This window comes from Haemaphysalis longicornis, unplaced genomic scaffold (genome assembly GCF_048455015.1).
Source record: "Haemaphysalis longicornis isolate Haplotype H1 unplaced genomic scaffold, Haemaphysalis longicornis Haplotype H1 scaffold_5, whole genome shotgun sequence".
Lineage (NCBI taxonomy): Eukaryota > Metazoa > Arthropoda > Arachnida > Ixodida > Ixodidae > Haemaphysalis > Haemaphysalis longicornis.
The window spans coordinates 124,022,280-124,041,019 of NW_027526385.1; positions in this window are offsets into that span (position 1 = coordinate 124,022,280).

Consider the following 18,740-nt stretch of genomic DNA (forward strand, 5'->3'; position numbering starts at 1 on the left):
AGCTGACAGCTGTATTAGCACTTGTAATATAAACAGACTACGTGATTGTGGTGGTATGCTGTGACCCTGCGTGTTGGAGCGTGGGTGACGCCTTAAGTCTTAATAACAAAACTGCCCCCCCCCCCTGAATAAGAAAAGAAAAGCACCCTGTGCTCAAACTTGGGCATTTCTGGAATAGGGTAAAGGCAGGTGGGTGTACCGGGATACGGAGTCCTGTACGCCGTACCTACAGCCTTACCGAATCCCAGACCGTTCTAGTGGCTCTTCAGAGGGTGTTCTAGAAAGCCCTAACCATTCCATTTGTGTCCTGCAGGCGGCTGGCGGTTAAAGCCCGAGCAAGCACGCGGCACCTCACAAAGCTCCCAAGGCCTCGTGGGTTCATGTCGAATGCGACGAGCGCACCAGAGAAGCCCTCCCCACGCGACCTCAGTGCATCCTCAACAAGTCAACGGTCATCCCTCGAAGCTTTCACCCAAGGTGCCGCAGTAGGCTCTCAAAATCTCTCCACAGGTCACATCAGATCTTCGGTCACCACCATGAGTGGATAGTGTGACTCGTGTGCATCGAACCGGGTAAGGTCGGCATATTGACTTCTCCGTTGACTGACACTTTACTGTGAATACTTTTCAGTCTCGCGTGTATTTGCCCCTCCTTTCTTGTCTCCCGCGCACCTTTTTCTTCGAGGTATTTATTGCTGGTGTTCTTGCAATGTTTTTGTTTGAGTAAATCATATACGTGCGACGTGCCGTACACGACATTTACGCTCCGTTTAAATGTCTGGCGCGAAGTGCTAGCGGGATCCTTCATCACAGCAATCATTGAATCTCTGACAGGTAGGTTTACTTGTTTTGCACTTCCTGCCGGGTGGAAGTCAACAACGTTTGGTATTATATGAATCCACTACGTGGCCTGAAATTTTTTTTCTAGATTATCGCACCGTAACAAACCCTTGAGGCCTTCTCTAGTGCGGTATAAAAATTAGTCGAAAAAAATTGTCGAAGACGTACCGACGCAGGAAGAGGTAAAGGTAACGAGTGGCGCAGGGCTTCGCGCAAACAAGTGCGCACCCGCAGAGAAGCCAGCCAATTCTAAATCCGCTTCATCAAAAGCGAACAGAACTTCGCTTAGGAGATGGCGACTCAACGTCCACACAAGCGATAGTCGTCAACGTGCAGTTCGAGTGAAAGAAAATCGTTCACACAACACACAGGTCGACGCATGACCAAAGCCAACCAAAGAACAAAGATAGAGTCTATACGCCGAATCCAACCGGGGCAGCACTCACCTTAAATGCCAACGCCTACACGGAAACCACCTGTAAAAAAGGTGAGCCTAAAGCAGCACTCGAAATCCGCCAGGTCTCGACACCAAACCAAGACGTAAGTGAAAACAAGGCATTTGCCTAAAGAGTTGCCGAAAGCTGTAAAACTACAAGTATTGAGAACACCAACAAAACTAGTTCAGGAAGTACTACCGTAAAAGATGAAACACATATCAAAACATTTGTATACAGCTCTTCAAGTACCAAGAAAAGCCGAGAGAGGGCAAGAAACTTAGCCGGGGAAGAAATCTGATCGGGTCTCTTCATCTGGTTCAAGCTATAGCAGAACTCTTCCGATGGCAAGCAAGCGGAACTGTGGCATCATCGAATTCGCCCCAATGCACGCAAACAAGCTTGAATCCACCTGAGTAAAATTGGAAGCAGGGGAAGAAAGCTCAAAACTTACTACTTTTGTGAGTGGAGCAACAAGTACCTTGGAAAGTGCCGTACTGCAAGGTAGACGCAATATCAGAAAGATTCACACTGTCAACAAGACCACCTACATGGGATGATAAAAGTTACAGAAAAATCTCGAAAATGTGAATTTTAGAAGCCGGTCATAAAACATATTATTTATACGCAGTACGCATCGAAGGGCACACTAAAGTTGCACATCGGATCGGTCTACGTGCAGGGAAACAAACAACACGTCAAAACTTGCACTTGAGTGAAATTGTGCTAATATACAACGGCAACGCTTCGCGAACGCAATGCAAAATTTGACGAACATAATCTGTGCGTTGTAGCGCTGACAGGTCGCTACACCTGATTCGTTGTACCGAACAATGAATCACGTGTAAATTGACAAGTCTAGAAAGTGTACCACTTCCATTTGGAGCTTGGTCATGTCAGGCCTGCCGAAATTTGTGGTAAAAAAACACTCGGGGAACATGGTAATATCACGTGGCCCGCAATTATCATCATGGAGAATGGAATGGGTGCTCAATTCAAGAAGAAGGACTTGTTTTGGTGGGGCACTGGGTAACGGTTCTTGGTAGCTTTCACACCAGCGCTCGGTAAATATGACGGTGAACAGAGAACACTGAGCCTAAATGGTGCTCAACTTTGTTGCTTCAGAATCCCAGCTGCAGTTACACAAGTTAATCTATCACACTACTGAAGTCAATAAACTATTTCGAAATAAATGCTCGTCAAAGATCACACCGACATGACCGCCTTGTCTGCGGACACCTGTCTCTACCCTCAACGGTACGATCACCTCGCTGTAGCCCCAGGTTTCATCAATATACCTGTCTTCCTTCTGCAACCGTCCACACAACCTCACCGACGCACGGCCGAAAAAGCAGCAAATGTCCTCCCTCTTGCACAAGACACAGGTCTGAGATAAATATTTATGTTTGACTAAGATATTTGCCGTCGTTTCGCCCTGCCTGGCCTGCGCTATCACTCTGGCCACCATCTACCAGTGCCCCACCCTTTCTTATACCCAGATAGTGTGAAAACCTCCACACACTTCTCTCTCTTAGAACTAGGTGGCATACATAACCGCCCGAGCTCTTCTTCACGGGGAATTTAAAAAAGAGGGTGACAACGAACTCCGGCTAAGTCCCTACCATCTCTCCCCTAAACCTACAGTGACACCTGTTACAAGAAACAGAGCAGCCTAACACACCTATCCCCTGTGCAACACTCCCCTGTAGCAGCCAACGCCCGCAACTTGTGATGACTAAAACCTAAGCATAATACCATTTCCCCCACATTTCTCCTACTGCTTATCTACCCAACTATCTTCACTGCATTGAGCCTCACACTACCCCTAACATCGTATGAACAGGCCTGTCCAACACACCAACACCGAGCACCCCTTCCATTAAGCAGTAAGGTGGCGCGTTGCGTGCGTGCCAAATCGAATACCAGGAGGTCGCGAACTTTCGTGCGAAGATTCTGTCGTCAGCACGCTGTATACAGGAATATGATGGCCACCCGGCACCCATGTCTTTTTTACTAAAGTTTTGCCTATTTTTATTAGGATCTTCCCCTTTTCTCTCTTTCAACCACTTACATAATTGGGGGTGCGTTTTCTTTGGAAATAGCGCATAAGACGTTTTGTCAGACTCCTACACATTATGCACGACCTGATGACTATTTGTTGATTGGGGAATTAAAATTTAGAGAAAACAATAGCAAAGATTATTCACTTGGAATAGTGTTTTTGAATGAATGGAATGTATTCGCACTTATTTTCTTTTTGAAGGACTCTTTTGCACCGATATATAGCCACCTATAAAGAGATTGTAAGCTCCTCATTTCGTCTACATTTGAACGCGAAAGTACGTAAGACAAGTTCAAGACGTAAAACAACCACACTTTAGAAAGCTGCTCAGTAAACCACAACATTGTTATAGCTTAACACATAATACATAAACAAGACACACGTGGTGTGATTGGACACTCAGCAAATGGTCACAGCCCCTTCATTACAAAAGAAACATAATCAATTAAAAAATACATATCACAGCAGCCCCAACATTAGGTAGAGAAAAAACCAAGCAGGCCCAAAGGAAAACTGTCAGACTCAACTGGTAAAAGCCTGCGTAAAACACTGTCGTATTTTATTGAAAGCTGCTCCAGTCAACACAAAAGACAACAAAAGGTAAGCGTCGGCACAACCCGGAGAAACAGCTCGAATCAGACCACCTTCCTTTTATGGAGTAGGTGAAGCGTCTGGATCCCGTCACTCAACTCCTAGGGTGATTGCTGTAAGGGGGTTGAGTGCAGCCTCTGAGAGTCAGTCAGGCCGCGTGAGAAGAACGTCTGTGGCACTGAAGACGCCGCAGCACCAGTGTTTGTATATGCAGTGCGAACTGCAGGGTCTTTGTGTTTTTTCTGTGCAGAGTGCTTACTCTAATGTATAATTGTAGACACGAAACTCCCTCTCTGCGTGCTCCGAATGGATTCTTGCATTGGGTTGGAAGCCTGCAGAAACCCTCCAAGTTCTTTCTGATGTACCCATTTTTCTCTCTCTCTAAATTCTGCTAATACACATATTAGTATGGAAACGAAACCCAAAGTCAAAGCACCTTATGTTTAAGGCTTCTGCACGCGTAGCCTGAGCAGTACAATGGAGTGGCAGATACCCTACGCAGTCACCTTTATGATGACGACCTCGTGCTGTTACTGGTCATTCAAAATCAAGTGGTGAAGCTTTACAAGAAGTAGCCACCATCATGAGATAAGAAGGAATTATACTTCAAAAGTGGATGTCCAGCAATATCGAGCTTTTACACTAGTTGAAATAAGGTTCTGTTCAGCTGCAATACAACGACTTCGGGAATGCTGCGGCTGCAAAGGTGCTTGGAGTGGACTGGAACCCACAAAGTGGCGTGCTCGATTGCGTGTTCACCCCTCGCAACGATTTCACCTCCTCCAGAATGCACAATAAGAGATTATGCTCGAATTGGAGTAGGAAATTTTCGATCCTTTGGATTTATCTCGCCGAATAAAATGAACGTTAAAATTACGTTTCAAATGTTGTGGGAACTGGGAGTCAAATTGAATAACCTTTACAAAAGTACTCTGCATACCAAGTGGGATCATGGCTCGAGCGAGGTTCCGCTTATTCAATAAATAAAAGTACCACTTATCATCGCCGCGGATTGCGGGGATCATCGAACATTAAAATGGCTCAACGTTTCCTGTGACGTAAGACCCAACGCTTACGGCTCCGTCGCACACAACGTAAATCCATCAGAGCGGAAGGGGAAGGCATCAGCTTGATAATGACCCGAAATTGAGTTGCTCCTTTGAGCGACCCTCAGTGCCCCGACTGTTGTTCTTTGAATCCCTGGTAAGCGCCCGACTGTACAAATTCCTTGCAAAGACGTTGCGATTGCAGCACGCTATTGTGCGACTCTCAACTGACTCCAAAATGGCTATATGGATATGGATCAAGGGTTGTGCTAACTGATGAAATTCATTCGTGGTAATAGAGTTAGAGTTATAGACGTTGGACTACCTAGAAGGTTGAGAGCAATGCCCAAGAGCGGCTAACTGTGGGGATCTCTAAAGGCGCGGCATTTTGCCCTCGGCGTTGATGCAGGGCCCTCTATGTAGAAAGGCGCCCAATGTCTGCTCTGAGATCCGTTATGCTGGCCGATGCTAAGTGAACAAATCTCACCAGAAACTGATTTTTACAAATGGTAAATGCCTGCAGTTCCAGTACCTTCAGTGCCAGTAATGTGGTCTTTCCATGATCTGGTCCTCAATCTCAAGGATCATAGTTACTTCAACAAGATAGTACCAGAGACTGCATAGGTCCTCCGTTTTGTGGACCCCTGTCGAACAAGTATGAAAAGGAAGCCGTTCTGGTTATCTGGTAATGGTTATCAGCCCCCAAAAAACAGCATTTTGCGATGGACTCTCGAACCTGCATTCTCGAACACAGCTTTCGAAGAAAGGTCAAATGTCCAGATTAAACTCGAACATTGATGAGAAAGCCAGATGAGGGTAGCGTGGAGTGTGGGATCCGTCGACTCCTAAGGACGTGACTCGAGCATTGAGGGGAGAGAGAAGTGACCATCAAGGTCTGTATTTATTGGGACGTCGAAGGGATGTAAGTGGAGAGGAAGAAACAGTGCGCGCGCTCTTGCGGCCCGAGCCATGACGATGATGCCAGCACAGGGAGATTGACTTCTGTCCCTTCAAGACAATGGCTGACCACACCAGGCCTATGGCGGTCGATGACGATGCGGCTGTAACCCCTTCAAAATATTCTAGATCTTCCCGGCCGCCAAGGATGTAGAGCCAGCATTCTTCTAAACGGTAGAGACGTTGAGCGGTCAGCATGGTTAAATCGGGTTGTGTTCACCGAATTCGAAGTCGATAGCAGGAGGGTGAAGTTCTGTGCCCTAGCCTCTTCCGCTGTTTTCTGCGGCAGCACGCGAGGACTCTTTGGTTCCAGGAGCTCCCGATGCGGAGAGATCCATGCGCGTTCTTCCCACCACGCCGGGGACTGTAGCAGCGCCTGGGCTGCAATTTCTTTTGTTAGGGTGTCAGTCAGGTTCTTGCTTCCTGAGCAACCCTGCCCCTTATCTGGGATATTAACTAACTGGTCACGTCTTCGCTCGTCTACATCGAAGTTGTCGGATAGGTCGATGTCCTGCTTCGAGGAAGAGCGGGGTCGTATCTTGAGTCTACAAACCATGTCTTGTTCTTTTCGTCTACTGAGAAGTGATCGTTTGTCGAAGCATGTACCAGATCTTTACTGACTGTGGCCTCCGATTCTCCAAATCGTTCGAAGGCCGAAGGTGCACCAGGCAGGCTCGCGTGTAGAACCAAGACGTTCTTAAAGTGAACTTTTTTCGGTGTAGTCTGAACAGGTTCTTAAACTGTCCAGCCCAGTCGCGTTTCTACCCCTTTCATGCTGGATTCAACTGTTTTTATGTTCCATGTCTCTATATCGCAGAAAAAGTCGGAACCAATCAAAATCAATATACCCTTGTCCCTTCCTGATCTGTACAGTAGAGCTGTCGTGTCGCTAGAGTGCGACTTAAAAGCATTTATGAACTTCTGGTCGGGAACAGCAATCATCTGATTGCAGATGGTCGAAACCTCCAATGCTTCCATGCAGGGTGTCGTTAATTCCGTCGGCTCTTGCAGGTGCCCTCTAACGTTCCTTAAGGTTTCATTTGTCTTTTTCCCTCCGAAGATTCCTACGCTCAGGACCTCCTCACCGATGAACTCGCACCCTAGCTTCCGGAAGATTTTAGTAGTGATGAACGTTCGCTGACTGCCTCCATCTAAAATCACTCTGCACCTTTCAGCGCTGCGGGAACCAGAAGCGTGGACCGTCAGTGTCTGAAGGAGAAGAATACATTCCGCGTGTCCAGAGGGAATTGGCACGGCTGCGGAAGTCACTTGTTCATGTCGAATACTTTCTAGGTGTTTGTTGCACATTGAGGGAACGTGCCGTCGTTTGCAAAGCGGGCAAACGGTCTTGCTCCTACAATGCCACGCGAGGTGTTCTGGCGCCAGGCAAAGGAAACTACGTCCGCATTTTGTGAGATGGAACTTCTTTTGTTCCATTGTGATGTTCTTATCTGAGCAAGATCCTGCATCATGAGGTCCGCAACAAAAAAACATTTTTCGTTTATTTAGTTGTGGCATACAGGGCTGCTGCAGAATGTAGATCTCTGGAAGTTCTTGTTCGACGCTGTTCCCCTTGTTCGTCATTCAGCTTAAACTTTGTTCTTGGAGAAGAGTTCAGTATAGCTGTTTCCAGACACTCAAGTTCATCTTAGAAAAAGTTATTTAAATCGTTGCACTGTTCCTTGTGGTCGGTGGGTTGCTGATCACGGTCCACTTCAGTTGACTTGAAACATTAGACGACGGTTTTGAATGCCGGTGGTATCTCAAAACCAAGTCTCGAGGGAATGCCCTGAGAAGAATCTCGCGTAGCATGGCACGATAAGACTCCGGGCTCGTGCCAAGTGCATTCAAGCTTCTGCAGTGCATCTGCACCTCGTCGTAGAGCTATCGTAGTTTCGTTGCGCCAGTTGATGAGAATTCACGTGGTATATCAATCAATGCCCACGGGTGGTCTCGCGCAATAAGAGTCTGGTCGCCGAGTAGCTTCTGAAGTATTTTGATCGCGTCATTATAGCCTTGTTCGGTCACAGGCAGTTGAAACACCACTGCAGCCGCCGATGTGGTCAGCAGGGTAGTCAGCTAATAAAATTTCTCCGTCGCCCGCAGTTCAGAATTGTTGTGTACTGCGGACTAGAAGAAACTCTAAAATCTGGTCCAGATCCGACGGTCTTCATCAAACTTAGTCAGTTCTATTGTTGGAAGCTTTGTTCTAGTGGTTGCGCTTTCGGTATGCGGCGGTCTCATTAAAGAAGACGTAACGAGAGACTCACCAGCCTGTTGGTCTCGAGATCTGTATTGAAGCTGCGCTTTAATCTGCACCACCTTGTCGTTGTACCAAGTCACGTTGGAGGTCTCTTCCATGACCAGTTCTTCCGTGGTGTCCACAAAAATTTCCTCGTTTAGCTTCTGGATTGGTCGATACACGGCCTCGATCCTCTCCAAGGCAATCACTGCGTCCATCGCTGTAGAGAGGGTGCAACTTCGGAGGCCGTCTTCTATCTCGGTCAAGACGGCTGAAAGCTTGTCCCGAAGGGCAGTTCGTCGCCACAGCTTCCGCTCGATCGAAGTCAACCTGGGTCCTTGGAGGTAGGTCCGCCGGTCAGTCAAGCAGAAGCCGTCGAAGAAAGGCTATCGGTCCTGCTTGTTGGTGTCGGCCTGGCAGACACGAGTCCCGGGTCGTTTCGGCACCAAGTTGTGGGACGCTTCGACCCCCAAGGATGAGACCCGAGTGTCAAGGGAAAAGAGAAGTGACCATCAAGGTCTGCATTTAATGGTGGCGGTGGTGGTGGCCCATAACGTGACGCATACCCACTCAGGGGGATTGGCCAAGAGGATTTTTTTTTTCTCTTAAAAAGAACTAGATAGGCAAAAAGTGCAGCCGAAGAAAGAATTTAGTACATAGTTTGAAGACGGAAATAGAAAAAGAAAGAGGAAACACAGAGCCTGAGGGACGTCGCAGGGAACTACGTGGAGAGGAAGAAACGGTGCGTGCGTTCATACGGCCCGAGACATGACGATGATGCCAGCACATAGAGATTGATTTCTGTTCCTTCAAGACAATGGCAGGCCACACCAGGCCTATGGTGGTCGATGACGACGCGGCTGTAACCGTTCAAAGAGATTCTACATGAAGAGCACATATCAGAGAGAAAAGCGAATGTTCAAAGCATCCTACCGTGCTCTCCGGAGACCACTTGTTCACTTCGCTGTTCATACAGACACAACATATAAAAACGCTGTAATCCGGCTTGTGGGAAACATTCAATCAATTAGGCTGTCATACTCGATCCTGAGGCAGCATCAGGGTGTGGAGAAAATTGTCAATGAGTGCGTGAAGTGTCGGAAACAAATTTGTACTCTGGCGTTCGAGCAAGGACCCTACCTTCTGCCGATCCAGCCACACAAAAAAAACCGTTTGACATTGCTGGAGTAGACTTTGGTGGCCATGTGATGTGGCGAGAGTGCAGGGGGACGAAGAAGTGTTACATCACCTTATTAAAATTGTTACAATGCGTGCGGTGCACGCCGAGCTTGTCATTGACCTTCGGAGTGGAGCATTTTTATTGCCGTTTAGGCTCTTCGTAGCAGGTGGAGAAATATGCTATGTGATGTACTCTGACAATCGGCTCTCATTCATCAAATCTTCAACAGACTTCAAGTTGATGTTTCAGCTCACTGCAGTATAGAGAAACGCTATCCCACCTTGCCAACCATAGAACTAGCTTTAAATGCATAGGTAAAAAGGCTTCTTGTTGGGGTGGATTTTGAGAGCGCATGATACGATTAGTGAAAGTATCACTCAGCAATATGCTGGGTACGATAAGCTTCGACTTCAATAGTTTAACAATGGTTCTTAATGATATGCAGGCAGTAATGAACTCGCGTACATAGATATTTGTTTATTCCAATGCTGATGAGCAAGAGCCGCTACCACCGAGTCACTTCATTGATGGCCAGAAACTCACTGCGCTGCTGTCATGCCGCTGGCCGGCCAAAACTTTTCAAGGTTGCCCGCAAATTGTCGGGCTCTGGAAGTATAGCAGGATCATCGCGGACAACATTTGACGAAAGTGGCGCCTAGAGTACTTGTTCGAGCCAAGAATGGTATCCCAATGAAAGCCTATAATATCAAGTGGCCGGCCGAATCAATGAAACCTTCAAGTGAAGAGGCGGACTTTTGGGGTTCTACAAGCTTAGGATACCCTGGGGAGCGGATGTAAGGCTCCCCGTACAGTTGCTGTATCTTTTAGAACTTTAAAAAATCATGACTGCCGGAAAACACTAATTCGGGGAAGATTGTTGAATTTTATTGTAAGCACCTGCAGCCAACACCAAAGACACAAAGAGAGAAGCATCTACGCCACACATAGATGGAGTCGAATCAGTCTGCCTGCCGTAAACAAAAAACGTGAAGCTGCTGAATCCCGTCACCCGCCACCTACGCTGCTTGTCGGAAGCGCCTTCAGGAGAGCCTCCGAAATTCAGTGGGGCCCTTTGAAAAGGGCGTCCGTTGCCCTCAAGGCGCCACCGCTTCAGTAATTATACATGTGCTGTCACCAGTGTTTTCACTGTATGTGTGTGTTGCATGCAGAATGCTTCCTTGAATGCTGAAATTTGAACACGACGCTCCCTCACCATCACCCCTTCATAGTGACGTGGGCCTGCAGAGCCCTCTGCATTCTTTCTCATATACATTTTTCCTTTCTCTAGATTCTGCTACTAAACGCCGTAATCGCCACAGAAAGCCCAAAGTTGAAGCATATTCAGTGTAAAACTCGTGCACGCGTGGCCTTGCCACTTCTAACGATACGTGCAGGAATATTGCAGCTTGTTTCCAACAGGATTATTCCCATTTACAAGTAATCTGCAATCCCGTAACTCAAAGAGCCAAGAAAGAACTGCAAAAAAATTTGAAACAGACAGCACAAGTATCCCCCACAAGGAAAAAAAGTGGTTTTTACTTATTTACAAAATTCTACTTGCAATTCCCCCCTTGACCAATGCTTTAACAAAATATCTATCGTCCTTAGTCATTTAAAACATTATAATTGCGCAGTGAAGGTTTCAAAAAAATGCTCTCCAATAAATGCGTTTAAGCTAGTTAACCTATTGATTTGCCTATTCTATACCAGCTCGGCCTAGCATGCTTTTGCCCTGTTTAAGAAAACCATATACACATGAATGCCACAAAAATACATGATGAACTGGTACTTTGTTTGGGTACTGCAAGGAAGAACAACGTGCGTAGGTTTGTGCGTCGTTGACTAAACGCAACTAATCTGATCACTACTGCTTTTTAGAAACGTTCTACCAAGTCTTGACAAAATAAAGGCATTTCTTCCTCATAAAAGAAACGCTGCATCCATGTGACCGTGCGCTTGTGAAGAATAATTTACACGTTTTCAAGAAGCTCTGTACTGAAATACGTACCTTCTTTCAGTATATTCTGAAATAAGAAATAAAGAACGAATGAGAATCACACACGGTATGCACCAGATGTTTCGAACTGATGTCAAGTACCCTCAATAGACTATAAGCCCGGCAAGTGAAAGAATAAACACCTTTCTTAACAAATAAGTTTTAAATGCTTCAGGAATAGATTTGAGTGATTGTAGGCTCTAACACGCCGACGCAACGCAGGCGATTAGGTGCGTGGTAGTGGAGGATCCCGGGTTAATTTTGACCCCCCTCAGGGTCTTCAACGTGCACCGAAAGCTTTCATGCTTCGGAAATTCAAAAAGCAATCACTTTCTCTGAGCTGTTTATATTTTTACACTTTGTCTACCACATGTATTGGCAAATTGCAGCCGTTTGCAAGTTTTTCTATATGCTCAAACATACCTCCTTCTGTCACGAAGACCTAGGGGCCAATAAAGGCAAATGATCTGGACAGGTTTTTAAATTTTCACTGTTGTATAGACTGGGTGGGAACGCAGGCGTGCCGAAAAATGTCGGGGTTTTTAACAGCGAAGCCGTTGAGGAAATCTGTATTTGAGGAACTCGGAAATAAACAAATTGCCCGGCATACCAGCTATGAATATCCGCTAAAAATGCCGAGCATACCCACGATGGGAGACAACCCAAAACTTGTCAAAAAGACCATACTCACTTTGACCGAATTGACCAACGCCAACATATCCAGCATTCGTAGTAACCGTGCAACACTTGCTTGGAACGAGAAAGACTCCAACGTTCGCCATATTCGTGGCAGCACTTGCTTGGAACCAGAAATACACGTCATAGCGTACGCCCCAGCTAGGTGATTTCCAATTATAATAACTTGCAAAAACTATAAAAAACTCATGCTTATCACACCAATATTGGAGTAAAGGCAGTTTTGGCAGCGAACAAGAAGGAAATCGGCTGCAATCGTGGACTTAAACCGTCGTGATGGTGTGTGAATGAGGCGTACAGCTTCGCCACCTCTAAGTCTTACGCATTAGCGGGAGCGTCCTCCATTTTACTTTGAAGTCTTCTCCCACAGTTCACTGCCAATCATCATCGTACAGAAAACTTTATGTCGAAGGTAACCCACAACAGAGTAATGTCAAAATTGTAATCATTCGGGTTTATCTAAAGAAAGCGTCGCAGACTCAATCAACATTACCATTCCTTACTTTCAAGGTAGAAATAGAGCATATTCATTTCATCTCCTAACTGAAACTACATGAATACCGAAACGCAAAGATTTGCCAGATATACTAAGCCTTCTTTAATACGAGGGAGTTATACGAATACCACTAACTTTGCATCCGTGATAAAACAAAACCTAACCTAGAACACAAACTTAGTGAGGCCACGTTCTTCAGGACATACTTTTCCCTGTACTCCAAGGTAGAGCACAAGGCAAAGTATCGCGTGATTACCGAGGTGGGGAGCACTTTGTAGTGCGAAACTATACACTTGTAACTCGTCATGGACCGCTGAACAATATCCGCGGAATTTTTTGGAACGTTGGTGATAAACTGGGTGAAATCATTCTCCGCAACATCCTACACTCGAGTGAGGGCTCCTAAACCTGAGGGGCAGCGGGTGTTTCCTTATAACCTGAATACCCAACACCCCAAGCAGCGACAAGCCACCACTGCAGAAAACAAACGCCTTCAGTAGCAGAAACAGCAACAATAGACGCCTTTAATACATTATAGTAAAAACCAGCAGGCTGTCGCGCAGCAACAAAGTGAGGCGAAATCCGCCGAAGGTTGACTAGAGTTACAATTGTAGACAGACTGGGAGAAATGTCCCCGCTATCGAGCTTCTAGATCTACTGCACCGTGGAGAACACCACCGATAGCGGCCAAAAGAAATGGGCATTTGCGATAAATGACATCATTCACAAAATATTTCAAGTGACCTAGTGCCTCTTTAAAGGTAATGTGATGACTCCAAGTGCCTTTATCCTGCTGACAAAAACAGCAACTGAAATTGGCCCATGTGCGGTCCTGACCACAAATTGTCCACATGACGTCGGGCCACCAAGGGCAGCGCAAGAAATAGTGGCCATTATCAAATAGCGTTGTTCACTCTTTCCCCCTCTCCAAGATATACTGAATAGAACGAAGAATTCCTTGGACTATGCCCAGATTCATGCCAGGACCATGTGGTACCTACGTTTTCCTGGGTGAGTTTATCGAGTCCGGCGTGAACAATTCTCTTAAAATGAATAATCATGGTGTTAAGCGCCAATGAAGGTGTGCAAAATTATGGGGTTCTCCACCAAGCGTTATACTGCAAAGACGCTAAACAAGTAAACCGCGTCAAATTAAGCGCATCGTTTGTAGATAACCCCATTATTTGATTTTATGATTTCAGCACGAACAATTAAACGAAGGACAAAGAAAGTGGCTACACGGACAAGCGTTGACTTACAACTGATGGTTTATTTTGAAAACACAAATATTTAGCGTTGACACATTAGCCGGGCTGTGTGAAAACACCTGTAAACCAGTGCGCACTGTACATACTGGAGATAACCACTAAATCAACGATAATCACCGAATTTTTCTTCACTCTGCTATGGCATGAAACACTCACCGCTGCCTTCTCTTGCAGTCACCGTCAGCTCGGACCTGACAGAGTCCCAGAAATGATAAGTCCTGGAGCTTTTAGATGCGACGCATCTCATTCACCCGCCTTGTCCATGCATGCATGCATCCCTCCATCCATCCGGCGTCGTCGTTGTCCGCGCCAGCTGCTCATGCGCTCTCCGCCGCTCTCACCGCAGCGTTATCTGCGGGTTAGCGCTCGCTCCTCGCAATGCCAGCTGTGCGTCGGCGCGCACTAGCGCTCGGTTAACGCATGCGCATGTGCTGCTCTCTCTCATTCCTCTCACCGTTATGCGGCGGTATACAACGGCGATACCTGCGCCGCTCCACTCCATCGTTTCAGCGCCGGCGCTCCGATGTCCAACGCTGCTTTAAATGGAGACTAACAAACCTGCTATCGCGATGGTCGGCGCAACCGCAACAAGCCCCGGCCAGCCCAATAACAGAACTGGTAGCACCACCGACGATGAGGCAGCAAAGCGACGTGCACGGGATGCGAAAACCCCGTAGTAGACGGGAAGGCATCGTACGCGTTCATGGCATGTTTCACACGATGGCAGAATCAACCCAACGGAAACGCCGAGGGAAACCCACGATGCGTCGCATCTACACAGGGTTCCCGCAAGGGGAGGTGGGCGTAATTTTTAAATAAGCACCGTGCATCGTTCGACTTCTACTGAACCGTTTTCCCCTACAATACCACGGCCACGCATCGCATTGAAACCGAAGGGTCGTCTAATGTTCGCCGTCGCCCGTATCGCGTCTCCTCATCAGAAAGGCAAGTCATCGATGAAAACGGGGCTGACATGCTGAAACGCAATGTTATTCGGCCATCATGTAGTCCTTGGTCATCCCCGGTCGTGCTGGTAGAGAAAAAAGATGGCACCGTACGCTTTTGCGTTGACTATCGTTCCCTCAACAAGATAACCAGAAAAGATGTTGATCCCAGGCCACGCATAGACGACGCCCTGGACTGCCTGCAATGTGCCGAATACTTTTCGAGCCTCGACTTGCGTTCTGGCTATTGGCAGATCCCGATGCATAAGACCGACAAAGAAAAAAATAGCGTTTGCTACTCCAGATGGCTATACAAATTTATTGTCATGCCATTAGGGTTGTGCAACGCTCCATCAACATTTGAACGCATGATGGATTCGGTGCTCACAGGACTGAAATGGAAGCCCTGTTTCTGCTACCTGGACCACGTCGTTGTCTTCTCGTCGACGTTTACAGAACATCTTAAGCGTCTGGACGAGGTAATCACATGCATTTCCAACGCCGGACTTCAACTTAACTCAGAAAAATGCTGCTTTGCTTCCAAAACCGTCAAGGTGCTTGGCCATGTCGTTAGTAAAGATGGAATCAGACTAGATCCTGAGAAACTCGCTGCAGTTGTCAGCTTTCCTCGTCCGTGCCAACAAAAAGACCTCCGTAGTTTTCTCGGGTTGGCTTGGTATATCCGTTGCTTTGTATATCCATTGCGTCCCCACTGATCCATCTCATACAGTCTGGCGCCCAGTACATTTGGTCCGATGACTGTCAACGCGCTTTTGACGATCTGAAAGCCGCCCTAACATCTGTGACGAAACAGTGCCCACTCTAATACACACGGATGCTAGTGGCCATGGCATTCGCGGTGTTCTCCTCCAAAGTGATGATAAACTTCGGGAGAGGGTCGTCGCCTACGCAAGCCGTTCGTTCACACCTGCAGAGAAGAATAACACAATCACTACACGGGAGTGCCTTGCCATCGTTTGGGCTGTTCAGAAATGTTGCCCTTACCTTCACTGCCGTCATTTTACAGTGGTGACCGACCCTCATGCGCTATGCTGGTTGTCCAGCATGAAACACCTCTCTGGACGCCTTGGCCGCTAGGTTCTCCGCCTCCAGCAGTACGATTTTTCCAAGGCGTATAGGTCAGGGAAGAAGCACATGAGCGCTCATGCTCCCTCTCGTTGCCCATTGTCCTCTTCATCTCCCGAGGCGCATGAGCCCGCCGATAACACACTTTTTTTGGCCCCCGCTATCTCCTCACACATTAAGGGACGCATTTATTCGCCGTCGCTGCAACGAGTAGACGACGATTGCGGCCCCATCATTGACTAACTCGACGGCCGTTTGACACCTCCAACCAGCCTTGCGCCTCGCACACTCAGTAAGTTCAAACTATTTCATGGCATTCTTTAACGGCAAAATTACCATCCAAATGGCAGAAAATGGGTACCCGTTGTGCCTCGTACACTCCGGTCCAGCGGCCTATTCTCGAAGCCTACCACGATGCAGCTATCCCTGTGCACCTTGGTTTCGCAAAAACGTACGAGAGACTACGTAGTCTCTACTTTTGGCCTGGCCTTTACACTTGTGTTGCAAAATACGTTCGCTCGAGTGCCTGTTGCCAGCACCGCAAGCGCTCAACTACTCCTTCTGCCGGACTACTTCAACCTCTCCCTTGTCCCTCGGTGCCTTTGAGGAACGTCGGCGTCGATTTATTCGGACCACTACCTCCTACGCCATCTGGATACCGTTGAATAGTTACGGTTTTCGACCATCTCACACGATACGCTTAAACAGCACCCATTCGCTCTGGAACGGCTACTGAAGTCGCTGACTTTAGACTGCACAACATTATTTTGCGCCATGGCGCGCCACGCGTCCTCCGCAGCGATCGTGGCAAGGCCTTTCTGCCCTCTGTAGTCAAAGAACTTCTGCGTGCCTTCAACACTGGGCACAAGACAACGTCCAGTTCCCGCCCCAGGCGAATGGATTAACAGAGAGATTCCATCGAACCCTCGGGGACATTCTCTCAACGTACATCAGCCCTGATTATCGCAACTGGGATACCATCCTGCCATTTGTGACTACCGCACACAATACTGCAACGCAAAAGACGACTGGATACTCACCATTCTATCTATTCTTTGACCGCTCTCTCTCTATTACCTTCGAGTAAACTTTCTTCTATATTCCTGTCCCCTCAGGAGTGTCATCTCAGGAGCAGTACGTTTCACGGCTCGCCCACTGCAGCGAATTTGCGCGAAGTCAAACTGAAAGTCAACAACAAGAACGAAAATCTCGCTACGACGCCGCATATCGCTCTGTTCAATTTCGACCGGCTGATGAAGTATTGTTATGGACCCCTGTTCGTGTACCCGGTCTTTGCGAGAAATTTCTTCACCGCTTTTTTAGTCCATACAAAATCACAGAACAGACTTTGCCAGGTAATTACCGTGTGACGCCAGTAGAACAGTCGTCCGATCGGCGCCACTGCGGTACTGAAATCGTACACGTATCTCGCTGGAGCCCTTACACCGCAGGATCGAAATGAAGTCGCCGCCAGGCTGCCGCTCCCGTCCGCGGAGGAACAATTGTGTGAGACGCCTGACCACGACTCTGTGCTCTTCAGTACGTTACGAACATTTCCTTGTAATCAGCACATTATCATTATTGGTAGCTCTCATAGCATCGGCATCATCATCACCTGTACATAATCATCATCAGCACTTAGTGGGGCTTTTCGTTCGAGTGTGTGAATAAACCGGTCACGCTTTCCATCGTCTCGCAAGATATATATATATATACAGAAACATAGGTCGGCAGTCTACAACGCCAAAGGAGGCATAGGGGTGTGGTTAGGCTCTATTTTTTACCACGGTTAATGAAGTTAAGATTTTTTTAACATAACGAAGAAAGAAAGAAAAAAAACCACGCGCCAGTGGGTTCGGTCCCCACTCTGGGCGCGTGTTTTTCTTTCTTTCTTTCTTCCTTATATTAAAAAAAATCTTAACTTCATTACCCGTAGTAAAAAATAGAGCCTAACCACACCCCTATGCCTCATTTGGCGTTGTAGACTGCCGACCTATGTTTCTGTATTTCCTCAACGAGCCCCTCATTTCCTTACTATGTTATTCTGCGAAAGCCTAGCGAGGGTCTTGGTTCTGGCAGCCTTGATGCCTAGGTAGCATAAGAGGGCTTCCCGCCAGTTACCCACTCATGACAGGCTGTAGACGTTTCAGTCACGCCCCGGGGGGTTGAAAAGAAGGTCCCCTCTCTCCGTGTAGTCAGAGTGGCGCTGGCTACCACCCTCAAGCGTCAGATACACTTTTAGTAAATATAAATAGCCCAGAAAGTGAAGTAGAACACAGTCGCCCAGATAGCCGAATTGGTAAGCATTCGAGATCTAATCGAAAGGCGTGGGTTCGGTCCCCACTCTGGGCGCGTGTTTTTCTTTCTTTCTTTCTTTCTTATATTAAAAAAATCTTAACTTCATTAACCGTAGTAAAAAATAGAGCCTAACTACACCCCTATGCCTCCTTTGGCGTTGTAGACTGCCGACCTATGTTTCTGTTTTTCCTCAACGAGCCCCTCATTTCCTTACACTATATATATACAAATATATATATACATATATATATACATATATATACATATACTTTCAGAAAGGCTCGCCCAAAGAATGCTGCTGTTTGTGACTTGTGCCATTTCAGTTGAGTTTTCCGTTTCTCCTTGACCTAATTACCAGCTTCTTTTTTGGCCTCGAGCTTACAGATACATTCTGGTAATGACTTCCCCTACCGCTCATTTGGCTCCCGTCGTTCCAGAGAGCCATGACCTAGGCTACGTGTGGTGGCAACAAACACCTTCATACTCTCCACTTTCATCGATGTACCAAACCTCCCTTTGTGAATACCATTTCTGCAGCTAAAAATATGCAGCTTTGCTTCCTATCTAATATCTCCAACCTCATACTCACAAACCAATCCTGCTCA